General features: G+C 36.4%; 1 long non-coding RNA gene across 3 annotated transcripts in view; it reads right to left on the reverse strand.

Moving 5' to 3' along the window:
• Positions 1 to 17,295, reverse strand: part of LOC120533617 — a 93,312-nt gene that overhangs the window by 27,709 nt on the left and 48,308 nt on the right. For all 3 annotated transcript variants that reach the window (XR_005634581.1, XR_005634579.1, XR_005634576.1), the window contains exons 3-5: positions 16,663 to 16,730; positions 11,975 to 12,077; positions 3,428 to 3,596 (exon numbers count right to left, since the gene is read on the reverse strand). This is a non-coding gene — a long non-coding RNA (uncharacterized LOC120533617). The remainder of the gene's footprint in view (positions 1 to 3,427; positions 3,597 to 11,974; positions 12,078 to 16,662; positions 16,731 to 17,295) is intronic.

Raw genomic sequence — 17,295 nt, forward strand, 5'->3', positions numbered from 1 at the left:
AACCATATAAACTTGATAGAGTCTCTAATTTTTTATTCTCCTATGTTTTTGTGTTACTATTAATATTTTTCAATTAGACTTTCATGCTCTGAACCTCTCATTCCACCATCCTCATCATTAGAGTAAATGGTGCATTAGAGTAAACAGAAGTTTGTAAAGCACCGTTGAAATGAGGTGTGCATTGTAACATGAAGCAGTAAGCTGCAGAAAGTTTCCATTTCAAAAGGGGTAGACTGTGGACATAAATAAATGCACACAGTCAGCAACAATGCTTAAGTACACTGTGGTATTCAGCTGATGCTCAGTTGGTATTATCATTCCTCATAACTGCCAAGAAAACATTCCTCACACCATGACTACTATGATGGAAGTGAAAATGGAACCATGATGCTTACATCAAATTCTGACCTTATCATCGACAGAAATTAAGGTTCAACAGTTAAGGTCACATGTTTCCAATATTTTGTTGCAAATTTTGATGATCACTTGTCCATTGTAACCTCATCCTCCTGTTCTTAGTTCATAGGAGTAGTCTGCTTCAAGATGGAATGTATTGTGTGTTCAGAAATGTTCTTCTGCTCATAACTGTTACAAAGGGATGTTACTTGAGTAAATCGGGTCTTTCTGTTATCCTAAATGAGTCTGACTATTCTCTTCAGGCCTTTCTTTAACAAGTTGTTTTTGTCCACAGAACAGCCATGCTTTTGATGTTCTTTGTGTAATGAAAAATTATCTGAAAGCTCTAAAGACTTTAAAGGGTGAATATCTCAGGACAACAGCAGTTTCTTAAATGCAAGACCCATCATTTCTATGATCAACTATCACTTTGGTCAAATTCATTCTAATATTTGGTCAAACAACTTCTTGACCATGTCTGGATACTACATATATCATGTTACAGCCAAATGATTGACTATTTGTTGTAATGAGAAGGGGTGCCTAATTAAGTGGAATGTAGTTTACTTGATTTCTAGTTAGAGGAAAATCACATACATAAGCAACTGATTCCCATAGAGAAGTAAGATGATGTCAATGATGGTAAAGTAGTCTGTTCTGCTGAGTTCAGGTTGGCACCATCATAGATGTCACCAAGATAAGTAGTTTAGAAATTGACAGGACACTTATGGTTTTCTTTGTACCAGCTTTCTGGAAGTGCAGGCAAGAGCTGGAAAATTTCAGTTTGTGCTTAATTTCGATCTTTTTAGAACAGGATTTATTTATTTACTAGTAGTAATTAAGGCTTGTATTCTGCAAGCTTTTTGTTTTTCTCATAGGATGAATAGCACATTTATCATGGCAGTGCTTATTGATACAGAGAAATTTATAGAATACTAATGATGCACTTATAAACTGGAGTGTTAATTTTAAACTCCCAGCTAAATCATTGTGCAGGAATAAGTCAGACATGTGAATTAATCACAAACAATACAAGACAGTTGCCATACAGTGGAAAGCCGAATTAACATTTAGAGATATCTCAAAATGAATTTCAGATCGTAAAATGTAATTTACTTACTCACTTTGAGATATCTTAAAATAATTTCCTTCACATTTTAAGATATCTGCAATACAGTTTGAGATATCTCAAATGCATTTCAAGATATCTCAAATACATTTTCAAATATCTCAAAATAATTGTGTCTGCATTTCAAGATATCTCAAATGAATTTTCAGATATCTTAAATTGACCTTTCGTGCATTTTAAGATATCTTAAATGGGTTTCAAGATATCTCAAAATCATTTCCCGTAAAACTGCCTATTATTTCAATGGAACTTCTTGTTTATTATAAGATATCTCAAAATGTATTTGAGATATCTTGAAATGAGCAGGAAGTGATGTTGAGATATCTGAAAATGTATTTGAGATATCTGAAAATGGACAGGAAGCTGTTTTGAGATATCTGGAAATGTATTTCAGATATCTTAAATTGTATTGTAGATATCTGAAAATGCTATTGAGATGTCTTGAAATAATTGAGTATCCTTTTAAAGATATCTTAAAATGCATTTTAGATATCTTGAAATACAATTTGAGATATTTTGTAATACATTGTTAGATATCTGAAATGGAGCAGAGACCCATTTTAAGATATCATGAAATTAATTTTAGATATCTAAAAATGTATTTTAGATATCTCATACAACAGTGAATTTTAAGATGTCTTAAATGTTTTTTGAGATCTCTTAATTATATTTCGAGATATCCTAAAATAACTTCCCACTCATTTTAAGATATCTCAGATTCATTTTGAGATATCTGAAATACATTTTCAGATATCTTAACATAACTTCCTGCACATTTGAAGATATCTCAAATAGATTTTGAGATATCTTAAAATAGACAGAAAGTCCAATTGAAAGAATAGGGAATTTTACAGGTGTATTTGAGATATCTTGAAATGCACAGGAACCTATTTCGAGATATCTCAAATTCCATTTAAGATATCTTAAAATGCATTTCAGATATTTCAAAATGTATAGAACATCATTTCAAGATATCTTGAAATCTATTTGAGATATCATAAAATGCTTTTTAGATATCTTAAAATAGATGCATTTTTAGATATCTGTAATTCAGTTTGAGATATCTAAAATGCATTTCCAGATATCTTAAAATTCATTTTGAGATATCTCTAAATGTTAATTTGGCTTACCATAGAATATGGCAATTGAAATTTGAAAATTGAAAGGATATCGAAAGATGTCATGCTTCCAGACAATAAAATAATACACAATAGATCCACATCTTAATGTATGAATGTGCATAAAGCTAGGGTATTGTGGGAATGATATGAAATGTTAAGCTTCAGTATATTTTTTGGAAAATGATAACAGTTCTATAGAAAATGTAATATTCTAATGGCCTCTTTTTTTTTAAGAATATATTCAAAAATGAGTTTTTTATTTAATGCATAGTTTTAATAAAATATTGTTAAAACATGTGATTCATAAAATATGCATTATGTATTTATAAACAATAGTAGGGGGAGGAATAAACTTTTTAAATTTTTGATATCCCTTGTGTAGTGTTGATAAATATTCTTCTATATATAGTCATTCCATACTTTCTGTGTGGGTTATGTTCCAAGACCTTCTGTCAAAATGTGAAATCTGCAAATATTGAACAGCACCCCAGGCAGAAAAAGTCCACTCTATAAAATTAAACCAATGTATTACATGTAATATTAACAGTGGAGCAGTAGTTAGCATTGCCTCTTAACCCTATAGGCATATTTAATAAAGATCATACTTAATGAAAGTAAAATAAAATGATCAATAAAATAAAAGAATAAAAATATGCCATAGGCATACATAAAAGTCTTAATAAATAAAACAGTATAAGCCTACATTTTGAAAGTCTTCTTTAATAATAAGTCACATGCATACTTAATAAAAGTCTCCATAAAAATCAAACCAATGCCTTACCTGTGTAATCTAGACTGTTGCACAGCAGTTCAGATTGCTATTGAAGCTGAAGGCATCACTGTTCAAGTCTCATGCTGGCTCACTGAGTTTGCAGATTCTAATTTTGCCTGCTTGGGTTTCCCCCAGACTCTCCAGTTTACTCCATATCCCAAAGAAATGTGTGTGAGCCCTCCAATGGACCAGTGTTAATTAGGTATGGAAAAAGAACAGAGGTTACTTTTCTTTCTAGATCTTTTATCCAAATTTTAAAGACGTCTTCCGTTTTCACTTAGAGCCTAATCATGCACTTGAGACACCAAATTTTCAGTTTTGGTAACCTACCTGCAAAATTTTGCAAATTTATTTTTATTTCTTTCTTATAAATGTACGAAACTGCAGACTCATTTATACACATTTTATCTAGAGTTGACAGATGCAAAAGATTTTTCTGCTTTCATCATATTCAGAAAAGAATTTCTGTGTCAAATCCATTATCTTCTTGATCGTATTAGCTGCTGCTTCATTTGAAATAAAACTGGGAACACAGCAAAATGCAGTGCACTACCAAACGCAAGAATGCATGCAGGAAGAGTGTGAGAGATGTTGTGGTTAAAATGAATAGGTATTAATTATTTATTTTGGGGTAATCTATTAATAAATGACACCATACAGAATGAGGGATGACTACATGGACCGTAACTAAGACATTCATTTCTAACTGCTAAAAATGAAATATCATTGCAGCTTTCTCCAATTTGTCAATATAAAATTAACTTTTCTGAATGGTTGGATTTTTTTGAGTGTCTGGGCTATGCTGCTGATCCATTATTTAAAACTGTTTTACCTTAAGCTATCTGAATATAGTTTGTGAGTCAATCAGGGACAAGCAGCTTTATAATATATATATATATATATATATATATATATATATATATATATATATATATATATATATATATATATATATATATATATAGTGAGATCTCTAGAGGGCATAGCAGCCACTCAGCCTGACACTGACAGATGCTGGAGGCACACTGATAATAAGTACAAGCTTATTATTTTGTTTTCTTCACTTGTGGGCAACGCCTTCCTCATTCCCACAAGTACAACACAGTCTTAAGAACAAGCAGCACACCTTAAACCCAATACTCTTTCCTTGTTCTTCTTTTTCTTATTCTCCTCCACTCCTCCTCTGCAAGCTTTGTCTCACTCCTCCCGACTCTGGCCTATGGAGTAATGTCCTCTAACCCCTTATATAAGGCACCCAGAAGTACTCAAGGTGTCTGTAAACATAATTCCGGCAGCACTTCCGGTTGTGGAGGAAGATCTACTCTCCAGGGCTCAGCAGCAGTTGTAGCACCCCGTGGCGGCACCCACGGATTCCAACAGGGCTGTGGCAAACTCCAACTCCAATGAAGCTCTCAGAAGCTCTAAGAAGCTCTCAGGAGTCTGAGGCACCGCTGCAACCCAGGGGGGCTGCCATCTAGCATTCCATTAGAGGTAACGTTCTGGCCACACTTGCTCTCCCGGTTCTCCCAACATGGAAGCTTCCTGGATGGGCAAGGGCCCTGGCCATCTGCCACAATATGTATGTATCTTGTCACACACGTGTGAATAGGAGGCAGCTGAAGGGCTTGGAGAATAATGGTAACACATCTGCCCAGGGGGTGGCGGGGTTCTAAGTTCCCTGCAGATCTTTCCCAGGAAATCCCACAAGGAGCCACTGCCTCGACTTTGAACACGCCACTTCCTGTCCCAGCCTACAGGATGACATCACTTCCCCCTGACTTCCTTGTAAAGTCTCACTCCCTTCCTATAGAGAGACAGTTCTGTTTTGGACTCGGTCTTGTAAACTTTACTTGCATTCAGACTTTTACTTTTTGCAACCAGGATACAGATTATATGGGTGGCTGCCCAAAACCTTTGCTATGTCTCATGTCTCTTCTTGTCACAATATATATACATATACCTGTATATATATATATATATATATATATATATATATATATATATATATATATATATATATATATATATATATATATATATATATATATATATATATATATAGAGAGAGAGAGAGATGGAAGACATGGATTATGTTACCTTACCCAGCACGGGATGCTATCATAATGGACTAAGGTTATTCCTCCCAGCACGTCTTCTGCCTCTCTGACAGGAGGCCACCATGGAGTAACAACATGGACAGATGGGCATCTTCACCTTGAATGGGTGCTGTTACCTCCCTTGGCTGGGAGGCAGGAATAATGGATCGACAGAGGCAGAGTGCTTCTCAAGACCAAATGCTCTCCCAGTGCACTAGAAGGCAGTGTATGGTATGGCTCTAGTTTGTATACCTGAAGGGCTGCATAGGATTGTAGTTTTGATTGGCAGTCCTGTTGGGGTCCTTGGATACCTCCAAAGGGCACTGCAGGGAGAGGAGTCCTTTACTTTATGGCAGTTCAGGCCAACCCAGAATTCCTTCCTTGGTGTAATGTTGTGCCACTGAAGTCTAGCATAAAAGAAGCTGCTCTGCACTGAGAGTTGAAACTGGGAGACGGGGAGGACAAAGCTTGTCTGGGAGAAGTAGATGAGAAAAAATTGTGCATAATGTGTCATGAAGTTGGAAGAAAACCTGTAAAGGTATAATTTCAAATAAAAGGTCTTTTGAACCTGGAAAAACGTCTGGTGCAATTGTGTTTGGTGTTTGGGTGTGAGTGACACCCCCATAATCCACAACTGGCACAGGTGACAGGATTCTTGGCCTTAGACTTACATTCATACATTTGTTGTGTCAGAAACCTATTTATGAGAAGGTGTTTTTGTGAAAATAAAAGGATTTTTTAACCAGGGACTTGTGTGGGGTGCAGTTATGTCTGGGGTTTGAGATGCCCCCCAAGCTCCACTATATATTTATGTATATATATTTATTTTTTATGAACCACAGACTAGACCAAGTTCTATAAGAGTGAACTTAATCAGTTTACCATTTTCTGAAAAGAGATTTTGTTGTTTTTTTTAACTCATATTGTATGGACTCATGTGGTGATGAATTTACTGTTTTTCTCCCTTTCCATTGACTGTCTGACTAACATGCTGATTAGCCCATTGACTATACTCATGTCCATTTTCATCTGCATTTGATACAGAACAAAGAAGCAAAACAAGATAACAAGGCAGTGAAAGGGGATTTGGTGGCTGGTCAATGAAAAAACAAACTCATTTATCCTAGCTATAGGAAGACACATAGAGACCATTGTGCCAGGAGAATTCCCCTGGAGAGGCCTGTTGGTAAGCAGTGGCTGTGGGAACATTAATCTATTAGTGGGGAATACGCTCCCACTTCGCAGATTCCAGCAGAGGGCCTCAACATTGATAAAGCACATGCAGTTTTGCTCTTTGTTTTTCTATTATGTGTCAATTAGAGGTGCCGAACAAGCCCTGGTTAGTACGGCATTTTTTTTTTCGCTGAAGGAAGAGCCCTATTCACTCTGGTGATGATCTCAGCAAACAACAAGAGGGTGAAGGGAGGCTGCTATGAAAATGAACAGCGTTTGGAGCACTGATGTAAAACTGGGGATGAATGTGGGGTCACATCAGAGAAATAATTGGTATTCCTCTGGGCAATAAATAAATAAATAAATGGTGAGTTCCTTAACTGGAATGAAAACAGGAAATGATATCAACTTGAGGAAAACATTCTAAAAGAGAAGCAGCATGGTGTTATAAAAGGTTGCCCCTATCAGAACAATATAATTGATTTCTCAGGGATGCTAACAAAAGGTAAGACTACACTATTATTGACTAGCTTCTAGGAAGCTTTTGACTGCTTCTCATGAGAGAGACTGGTAGTGGGAATTGTGGGAAAATGTGCTAAAAAGGCTGGTGATTGCTTTTGGGTCAGAAGGGAAAAATCGTTTTGGGCAGAAGTGTATTGACTAAGTCTTGTTCATTTCTACCTTTTTCAAAAGCATACTCTTATCATGATTATAAAGATTTTAGGATCCATGATACCATAGCGAAGTGTGTTGATGCTGCATTATCATGCTTGGAAATGCAGCATAATACCATTACATTATGGCATTCCAGAACAGTGAACGATAAAGAGGCTGACTGGAGTCATGCAGTTTGCAATAGAAATGAATCTATTAATTAACAAATTAATAATATAACAAATTCATTTATTTTCAGAAAACATTATTTGCAAGAAAACACTACATTAATAAAGTTTGGTGAAATCTACTGGATTTTTCCTTAAATTAATTCTTTTCTCCATTTTTAGTTTTCTCAGATTTATTTTTCTATTCAGCAAATAAATGAAATTATAAATGTATAAATACATGAATTTAAGTTTCAGCACATAATGTAAAATAAATATAACTATAAATAAAAGTGCAATTCAATCATCTGAATTCATTAAAGTAAAGGTCTTTACATTCTAATCTCCTTCATCAGTGCAATTTATTCTAATGTGGTTCTTACTTGACTTACTTCTGTCTCTGACACACATCCTCATTTAAGTGAAGGATTGTGAAACGGCTGCTCTTGAGCTCACTAAGTGAATCGACTGTGAGGAGTCTCTTGTGTTTGCTGATGTTTCTCTCACAGTGCAATCAGAGCTGACTAGGAAGTATTCAAACAGCAATGCTATATTAGTAATCCTCAGGAATCACCGCCTTGCACCATTCCAATAATCAGCAAGCTTCACAGAAAGAAAGAGGGCCTCATTTGAGGCACAGTGTGGGTACACTTTAAAAAACTTGTTGAAATGATAAATAAAAATCACTGGGACATTGTTGTGCCCTAAATTTAGTGGTTAAGATTGAGTTTTTTACTTTTTTAAATGTTGTTCGACTACCTGATGTTGCTGACATTGGCACTTTCCCTCATTAGTCAAAATTCAACTAACTAACCCACAGGTCTTTACTGACGTACAGGTGCATAGGCACCCGCCCTGAATGTTATAATGCACACATACATACCCAAAAACATAGAAGTACAACAGAGTTCTGTGAAGAATAGCATTCACAAACAACAAACATGAACATATTAGTCAGATAAAGACAGATTTCTCAAAATGTTTAATTCGCTCAGACGTTTTGTAATGGTTTCCAAATTCAGTGTATTTCCATGTTTTTATCTGAAGTCCCTTTTTATATGTTACATCTGTTATTATGTCCAATCATAGGGCCCTAACTGAGAAATCTGACTTAATGTTTAAACTTTACATACCCATTAAAAGTGTTATTTAAACAAAACATTATTGTTCAATGTTTGTATGTCAAGAATGCATCCGGTACTGCTGAGATTTTTATCGATAGGGTGAATTTTATCCAAATAATAAGCTACTATAAATCAGTTTCAAATAAATAAATAGTAATTATGGGAAACTAAAAGAGGGAAAGACTTGTAAGCTTGAAGCAGTTTGTTTAGCATGAATTGTACAAAGATCTGATCTACAGTAAATGGGATACATGAAAATTCATTTAGCTGTTATTGATCTTGGACAATTTAGTTCAGGGTCAGAGGAGCCAGAGCCTAACTTGGCAGTAATTGGGTGCAAAGCAGCAACCGGCCATGGATAGACCAGAGGTTTCAGACATACAAAGTGGGCTAATGTTTTGTATACTCATCAGTAATGTCTTTGGTGGGAAAACTGGGGTACCCATAGAAAAACACACATTGTTATAGTCATTTATAAATTTTGCCTTTTTATTTTCTTTGCTTTCTGTTTCTCCTCCCTGCTTTGTAGTTCCCCTTTTCAGTTTAATTTCAGTTAATTGCTTTAATTTTGTGACTTGTATTTGTTCAGTGTATTGTGTCCAGTTTGTTAATTGTTTAATTAGATGCTGTAATAAGACCCCTGTTTAGGTAATTGACTCCAGCTTCTGTAATTACATAGGTTATGCTACAGTAACTAAGGGCTCTAAATCCTTTGGTGTGTCATTACTTTAATCAGAGAATTATTGTTGTATTTTTGATTCACTGTGTTACTGCACCTCTTTTGAGTATTTTTCTTGGGATATGTGTCTGGTAATTGGAGGTCTTTGACCTGTTAGGGTACCATTTTGTGGCTTTTCAATTTTGGCTTTCTATTTGATTTAAGGTTTAGCACTTTGGTCTGGCTTTTTAAATTTTGGGATGTTTGTATTTTTTAATCTCTTTGACTTTTACATGTTGCTCTTTGTGTTTTCTGCTACTTTTTGTCTTATACCATTTACTAGTATATTTTGTTATTACATTTTCTTTGTATATTGAGATATTTTGGGTGGCACAGTGGGTAGCGCTGCTGCCTTGCAGTTAGGAGACCCAGGTTCGCTTCCCAGTTCCTCCCTGTATGTAGTCTGTATGTTCTCCCCGTGTCTGTGTGGGTTTCCTCCAGGAGCTCTGGTTTCCTCCCACAGTCCAAAAACATGCGGGTTAGGTGCATTGGTGATTCTAAATTGTCCCTGTGGTGGGCTGGCGCCCTGCCCTGGGTTTGTTTTCTGCCTTGCAGTCTGTGTTGGCTGGGATTGGCTCCAGCAGAACCCTGTGACCCTGTAATTAGGATATAGCGGGTTGGATAATGGATGGATATTATTTCTTTTGCAGTTTTGCCTTTATTATGTATGTTTCTATTTTTTTATTCTTCAATATCAGTTAATTTCCCCCTTTCGTTTGCTTTGTTTGTATTTACTTACTACTCTTTTTTATTTGTTTATCTTTAATAGTATCTTGCTTCATCCGTTTAGTTTTGTTCACTAAATAAATTCTTTAAGCTCCTAGAGCAGTCATGTCTTTTCTGCACGATTTCCCTTTGCATTTTGCATTTACTGGCATAATCACAACACACACAGATGTAGAGAAAACGTGTAAACTCCATATAGACAGTGTCCAGGCTTGGGATTTGAGCCCGTAACCCCGGGGTCGTGAAACACCATCAAAAAATGTATGTGTATATTAAAAATAGGTTTTCAACATATTATATATTTAAAAAGAACTTTAATAACTAAGTGTCCTATTATTCCATTCTTAAACTTAACATTTAATACTGCCCCATAAAATGAGTTGAATGAAAATACTGTATAATGTGACAACGCAAGAAAGTGAGAGATGGATGAATGGCTTTAGAACTCTGCAGAAAACTGGTGGTAGTGAGTCCTGAAACTAACTGTTGGTTTCTTCAGCAGTCAGGCCTGCTACTGTCTTCTTTGACTATTTCTCCACACTGCTTAGGTCTTCTGTGGCCCTACACACTCCCAGCTGCTTTGTCCCTTTGCCTGTGCATACATGCTGTCAACCTTGCCTCACTTCACTCACCTCAGGTCAGAGGCAACCCATCTGGCACATTATCCCCCATTTCTGTGAGCCAGGGTCAACATCCAAGGCTCACCGACAGCCATGCATCCAGGCTGATGGAGTTTAGCAGCAGGGACACATAGTCGATGTACTACCTCAGGTCTGGACCCAGAGCACTACACTGCCGTCCTCTTGGAACACTCGTCCTCAGTGTTAACATGAACTCCATCTGCAGGGATATCTGGTCTACCCATCCTGAAGCAAGCCCTCTTCAGCATGGTCTAGGGGTCCACCAGTGACATTAGTCCTCACTTTTAGAGTTGTTTTGATTTTTATCTCTAAAATGAACGGGTTTAGCACTTAGTGGAAAGCTGCTAGTAGTTAACCCTGTAAAAGGCTGTTGGTTTCTTCAGCAGCCTGACCTGTTATCATCTTCCTCAATCACCCCACTGCTCCACTTGCTTTCAACTGCCTTGTCCCCTTGGATGTGCATACATGCCATCGGCCACACTTCACTCTGCTCACCTGGGGTCAGAGGCAGTCTTTTCTGTTACACTATACCCTGGACCTGTGAGCCGACTCAAGGACAGGGGTCGCTTCCGAGGCTTGCTGGCAATCTCATACAAAAGCCAATGGGCTTTACAAATGGTGCTTTTTAAGTTCTGTGCCTGCACACTCGACTACAAACGATCACAGGAGTTGCTTTTATGGCAGAATTATCTAGGTGTCCCAGTCTCTTCTGATAGTCTATGGCCACTTAAGAAGCCTGTCCCTCTCAGGTCTGTACCAAATGACACTAGAATAAGAATGAAATATAAAAACTCAGCAGAATGCTTTATACATTGCCTCAGCTAGTTTAACTATGCAGATACAGTAAAGTAGTCAAAATGCCAATCAGCAATATTTTCCTGGTTATACTAATAATTTATGATAGTATTTTACGATGATATATATTTTTCTGTTTAGAGTTACATAATTGTTACTACTGCTGACTCACAGCACCAGAATCCTGGCCGGGGCAGATGTTTTTCATTGGGCAATTCAGTTTTCTCCCACAACTCAAAGACATCCAGATTATGTTTACTGGTTGTACTGGTTCCATATGAATGGCAGTGGGTGTGTGCATTAATGTGACCACGGCTGATTTTTGCACCCTTCTTTGCAGTAGTGATAGCCTGCAGTCCCTGTGTTTAAGAACAGGATTAGTTAGCTTCAAAAAACTGGTAGATAGATCTTTGTATTTGTTTACACAGCTTTTTTAAAATATTTATGAAGTTTCCAACTTACTGTATTTATTTGAAATAAAAGCCTTTCAGTCTCAGAAAGGAAAGGACTAAAAGTTAGAGATGAATTACATGAGGTCTTGTGTTAATCCAAATGTCCAGATGCCCTAAATTAAAAAGATAGAAGGGTGCTGTGAAGAACAATGTTGTAGCCTCTCCATAAATTGAACATTATGGCTGATGTGTGACTTTTATTTACTTTTAAAGGATAAGAACGCCTGCCACTGAATGTTACTCAATCTCAGCAGGAGTCTCTAGGATTTTTACAAAATGTTAAAAATTAAACACATGGTCATAATTATATACTAGATTTATTAACCTCTCATAGATCCAACTATGAAAAATCAATTACCTGATCAATTACTTTTGTTCTTTTATTCCGTCCCATTAACTGTGTTAAGGAAGGATCAGAATAATCTGTAACCTAAATGGAACACATATTTATATCCTGAAGACCTCACACATTGGCAATAAATCAGTGTTACTTTACAAATTAGTCTAACTCATTTGAGGGTGTTTACAACATTTAGATACAGTAATTTATGTGAAAACAAGGTTGTCACAGTTAAAAGACATTAAATCTATTTTATAGAAACTATGATCGTCACTTTTAAAATTAAACTAATATCCCAAGAACCAAGAAAGAACTGCCAGCATGGTAATTTTTTCTACTGTGGGGCCACGGGGGTGCTGAACAAGAATCACACCATTAGTGGGTAGTATAGGGTAAACAATATATACAATATACAGTTCAACATCCACCCAGCCATCTATTGTCTACTTCAACACAGTTGAGATCAAGGCAAGCGTTCTAATCCATCACACTTCTAATTCGCACAAAAAATCCAAAAACTCATTGGTACTGGACAGTCAGTTTAGAGGTGAAAATTAAGCTATAGATAGAGAAGCTAGAGAAAGTAAACCTTGTCATAGATTTCATTGTGCCCTAGACATGAAGTCTCCAAGAACACAAGTGTGACAGATGGTGGCCTCTTGAGAAAAAAATAGCAATAATTTCCTGCAGACATGTGGAATTATGCAATGGCTTCCTGACTCTCTGAACAGTTGTAGAGAGACAGAGAAAGTCTACTAGGTAGTATTATTAAGGTTTGCCTCCTTTAGAGTGTGAGAGATAGTGAGGTCATGGAGAGTTCAAAAGAACCTAGATGTCTGCCAGGCCACAGAATGAATAGGAGGGACCAGTACCTAAGACAAAGTACCCTGGAGTGAGAGAAAGAGTAAGCAGCTTTCAATCTGCCCAAGAAACCAGAGCCTTTAAGGGTTACTGATGGTTTAAAGGAGAGTTCTAGCCTGGAGTTATATTTAGCCAGAAAAGGCAAGCCCTGACCAGCTACTTGAGCACAAAAAAACAATAATGGCCAGGTTAAGTTTAATGTTGACAAGTGAAAGAAAGGTGCAGTAGTTGGAAGAACAAAGTCTAAGTTGATTAGAAAGAGAGTGAAAAAACAGTAGCAAATGAGACAGAAGAGTGAAGGAGGTGAGTAAATATGTAAACATTCCCTGCCTGGCAGATAAGGATTCAAGACCTGTCAGGCCTAGGCCCATTGCAGTAGATAAAGTTTTCTTTTATTTTGACTATTCACTTCTATTCTGATTTTCTCCTATATTAACACTGGACTGTACCATCATTGTGGTTACTTTGACTTTGGCAACCTCTTGCCAACTGGGCACCAAATCACAATCTATATATAATATATAATTTGTGTGTACATACATACATAATGCATAATCAGTTTTTTATCTGATTACCAGTATTGTTAATGCATGTTGTCTTATTATTAAATATTTATGCTAATGTTTTTTCCAGTATCATTAGTTTGTCATTCTTGTAAAATATGATCTGTCTGAACCTGAGAATCTGTGCAGCACATTCAGCTGTCCTAAGGAGGGTGTTATGTAAAAATGAGTTGAATTAAAATGGATTGGATTGATTGGTTTGGTCTCTCTCTCTCTCTCTCTCTCTCTCTCTCTCTCTCTCTCTCTCTCTCTCTGACACACACACACAATTTCTGTCTGCAGCACATGGCTTTGCTCTCAAATTAAATCTGACTATTTAATGTGTCACATCATTTCGTTTAAGCCATGACAAAGCTAGCTCAACTAGGTACTGCGCATTGTGACCATGTAAGTAGAAAATGTGTGATATACTAATAAAATACAGTTGGTTAATAACAAAGTCAAATATTACACTATATAATGCCAGTTATGAAATACACATTATTAAGAATAGTTTTGATCCAGCAGTTTATATCCTGTAATCAGTTCTGCTCAGCATATTGGTGTGTGTGTTTTATCTAGTTATTACCCTTCCATTCACTAATTTTCAGACTCCATTGATCCAAACCAGAGTTTACACCTTTACCTGCAGGATCTGTTGAAAGGGAAGAATTAACATTGGATAAAGTGTCAGCTACACACATACTGGGCCAAATTCCAAATTCTGCAGTTAACCTAAAATACTGATTTTTAAGATTTTCAAGAGAACTAAAGCACTAAGAGAAAAACCCATATGGGCACTGGATGAATAGTTTCACACAGAGAGGGACTGGGCCAAGTTTCAAACCCACAGCACTGATGCAGCAGTGCTAAGCTCTCGGTCAACATCTGCATAATGTATATTTTTCATTTCAGTGCATTCTGTCCTCAAATGCTCAGGTGGCTGGCTATGACTCAGGAGTTACAGTATACTGTGTGAGAATCAAACAACACCACATTTATGAAACCAAGATACATTTACACCAGAAACATTTCTTACAAAACAATAATTTAGTTGCCTACACCTCAATACTGAGTGGCAGTGACTCAGTTTCAATCCAATGCAGAAGGTGAGACTTAGAGGAAATATAAAGAGCTTTGTTGTAAACTACATTGGACAACAACAGGGTGGTAAATCAATCAAATCTTTCATAGGACACATCACATAGTTAAGTAAGGGTGCATGGATGATCCAAAGCAGTCCAAGTGATGCAGGAAGTGTTTGTTTTTTAGCACAAACTCTACATTTCTAAACACATTGATCCTATACCACTGTTACGTGTGATTGTCTAGGGTATTACATTGGCTCTCTCTTCCTTCTGGCTACAGTCAAAATTAAATTGTCAGTGGATTCTATTTGTACAACACTGATTGCAGAATGTAAAGATTAATTTTGCTACACTACAGAAGGAAAAGACAGAAGGCCACTAATATGAGTGGGCTTGAGACCTGTTAGTTTTCTTTCCTTTTAACACATTTTGGATAACTAAACTGAAGAATGGATTAATTGTTCACATCTGTAATATTTTTGCTGTTGGGGCTTTTCTATACAAAAAAAGAAGAAAATAACAGAAAATAACCATACCATTACTCATTATGGTGTCACAGTAGAGGTCAAATAGTAAAATAAGAACATAACTGTTACCACTAACATGTTTGTTTGGTTGTCATGCCACAGAGTGTTCTTTGTAAAACAGAGCCAGAAGGCTAAGCTGTGAAAGAAACTCTTTCTTCTGTGCAGTTGATTTTTTTTTTTCTTGTAACATTAAATCTCATGAATGCCATTTCTACAGAAAAAGTGACCTTTGAGGCATGCCATCAAAGTCAAACATTCCACTAAGAATGAAAATATAGCGGGAAGACTTGAGAAATGGAAATTCTTCTCATTTTTTTCCCCTCTATGCACACACAGAACCATTTTTATTCTGACGAATCATGAAGGGTTCCTTATGCTGACTACGTGAAACTTCTGGAGCTTGTACAGAAAAACCGCATTGTTACTAAGTGCTTAATTTCCACTGCCCACTGGAAAGATTTTCATACAGAGAAACAACTTTTGACTTACAGCTTTTTAAAGTAGCTTTTCTTTCATTAGAATCAAGTTGTATTGGCAAGTGTCAAAATCAACTGATGATTGAGTATGTTTTCATGGTATCTTTGTGTACATTTTAAATATTATCTTTTCTTTCTTACTGTTTGATTTATAACTACCTGCTGTTTCTGGATTTTCAGATTAGTGGCACCATTATGATTTCATTGTGAAGATCTCTTTGCTCGGAGTGGACTTAGAGCTGTTGCATCCCATGTACATGCTGGATTACTGAAGCCGTTTTTTCCCTGTAAAACAGGCTCAGTAACACAATGTCATTGGTTTTGAGGCATTTTCTCAGTGTTTTATTTACTTGCTTATGCATTTCATAAATTTGCTTACTTAAGCACATCCTCCCTTTTTATTTTTTGGTTCTCATGGCTTTTTATTTGGGCTCCCTAGGATTAAGTAAAGTAGGCAGGCGCTTGAACTAACTTTGCAGAGCACGAGTGGACTCATCTTAGTGCTGCCTTTTTACTTTTTCTTGTTTAGTACCAACATCTGTTAATGTAATTCTTGTAAAAAGAAAAGAAAAACAGGCTTGTTTCAAAAATGACAGCTTACCAATTGTAGTCTCCTTAAAAGGAAAGTTGGAAAAATCAATACCCTTTAAAGGACAGGTGAAAACTATTGTGCCCGTATACGTTAAAAAAAAGGAGATAAAGAACTTGACAAATGGCTAATTGTAAAGGATTGAAAACAGAGAGACGAAAGCATCAAATGAGCAAACCAAAATGGGAGCTAAGAATCATAGTCTATTAACAAAGTAAAGTCAAGAAAAACAGTAAAATAAATGCGAGTAAAGGTCTGAATTTTATTCTTATTACCTGACTAAAGTGCATGTTGCACACATAACATCACTTAGGCAGTGTCCTCTAGCAACCACCATGTGATGCTAAAAGAGAAAAGAAGAGTGAGTGAAGCCAAATATAATAGTCACAGTCACAAATCAGGCAAAATATAATCTGAATTATTTATAGATATTATTTCTTATTTGAGTTACATTTATTTAGCATGAGGATGGGCATATGAGGTACTTTCATTCTTTTACAAATGACCACTTTTTATTATCATACTCTAGATGAAGTCTGAGATGATTTAACAAGAGAGTTCCCTGCACCTACTATTCATTCATTTTCTAAACCTGCTTATTACAGTTATAGAATCATAGACAGGCTGAGTTTGTCCTTGCTGCATCAGGTACAAAATAGACACATGAATAAGACAGGACACACTCATGTATGAACACACATTGGGTTGATACATACATCTTAGAGATATGAGAACAAACTGGAATACTGGAGAAAGGCCGCGTGGATGCAGGAAGAAAGTAAGAACTCTGGACTAGCAATGGCAAGCCTAGACTTTGACTACAGGGCCCTGGAGTTGTGAGGTATCAGTGATAACCGCTGTGCTAGTCTGTCTCCTTGCGCTTAACATGCACTGTTACCTATATTGCT

Source organism: Polypterus senegalus, chromosome 1 (genome assembly GCF_016835505.1).
Source record: "Polypterus senegalus isolate Bchr_013 chromosome 1, ASM1683550v1, whole genome shotgun sequence".
Taxonomy (NCBI): domain Eukaryota; kingdom Metazoa; phylum Chordata; class Cladistia; order Polypteriformes; family Polypteridae; genus Polypterus; species Polypterus senegalus.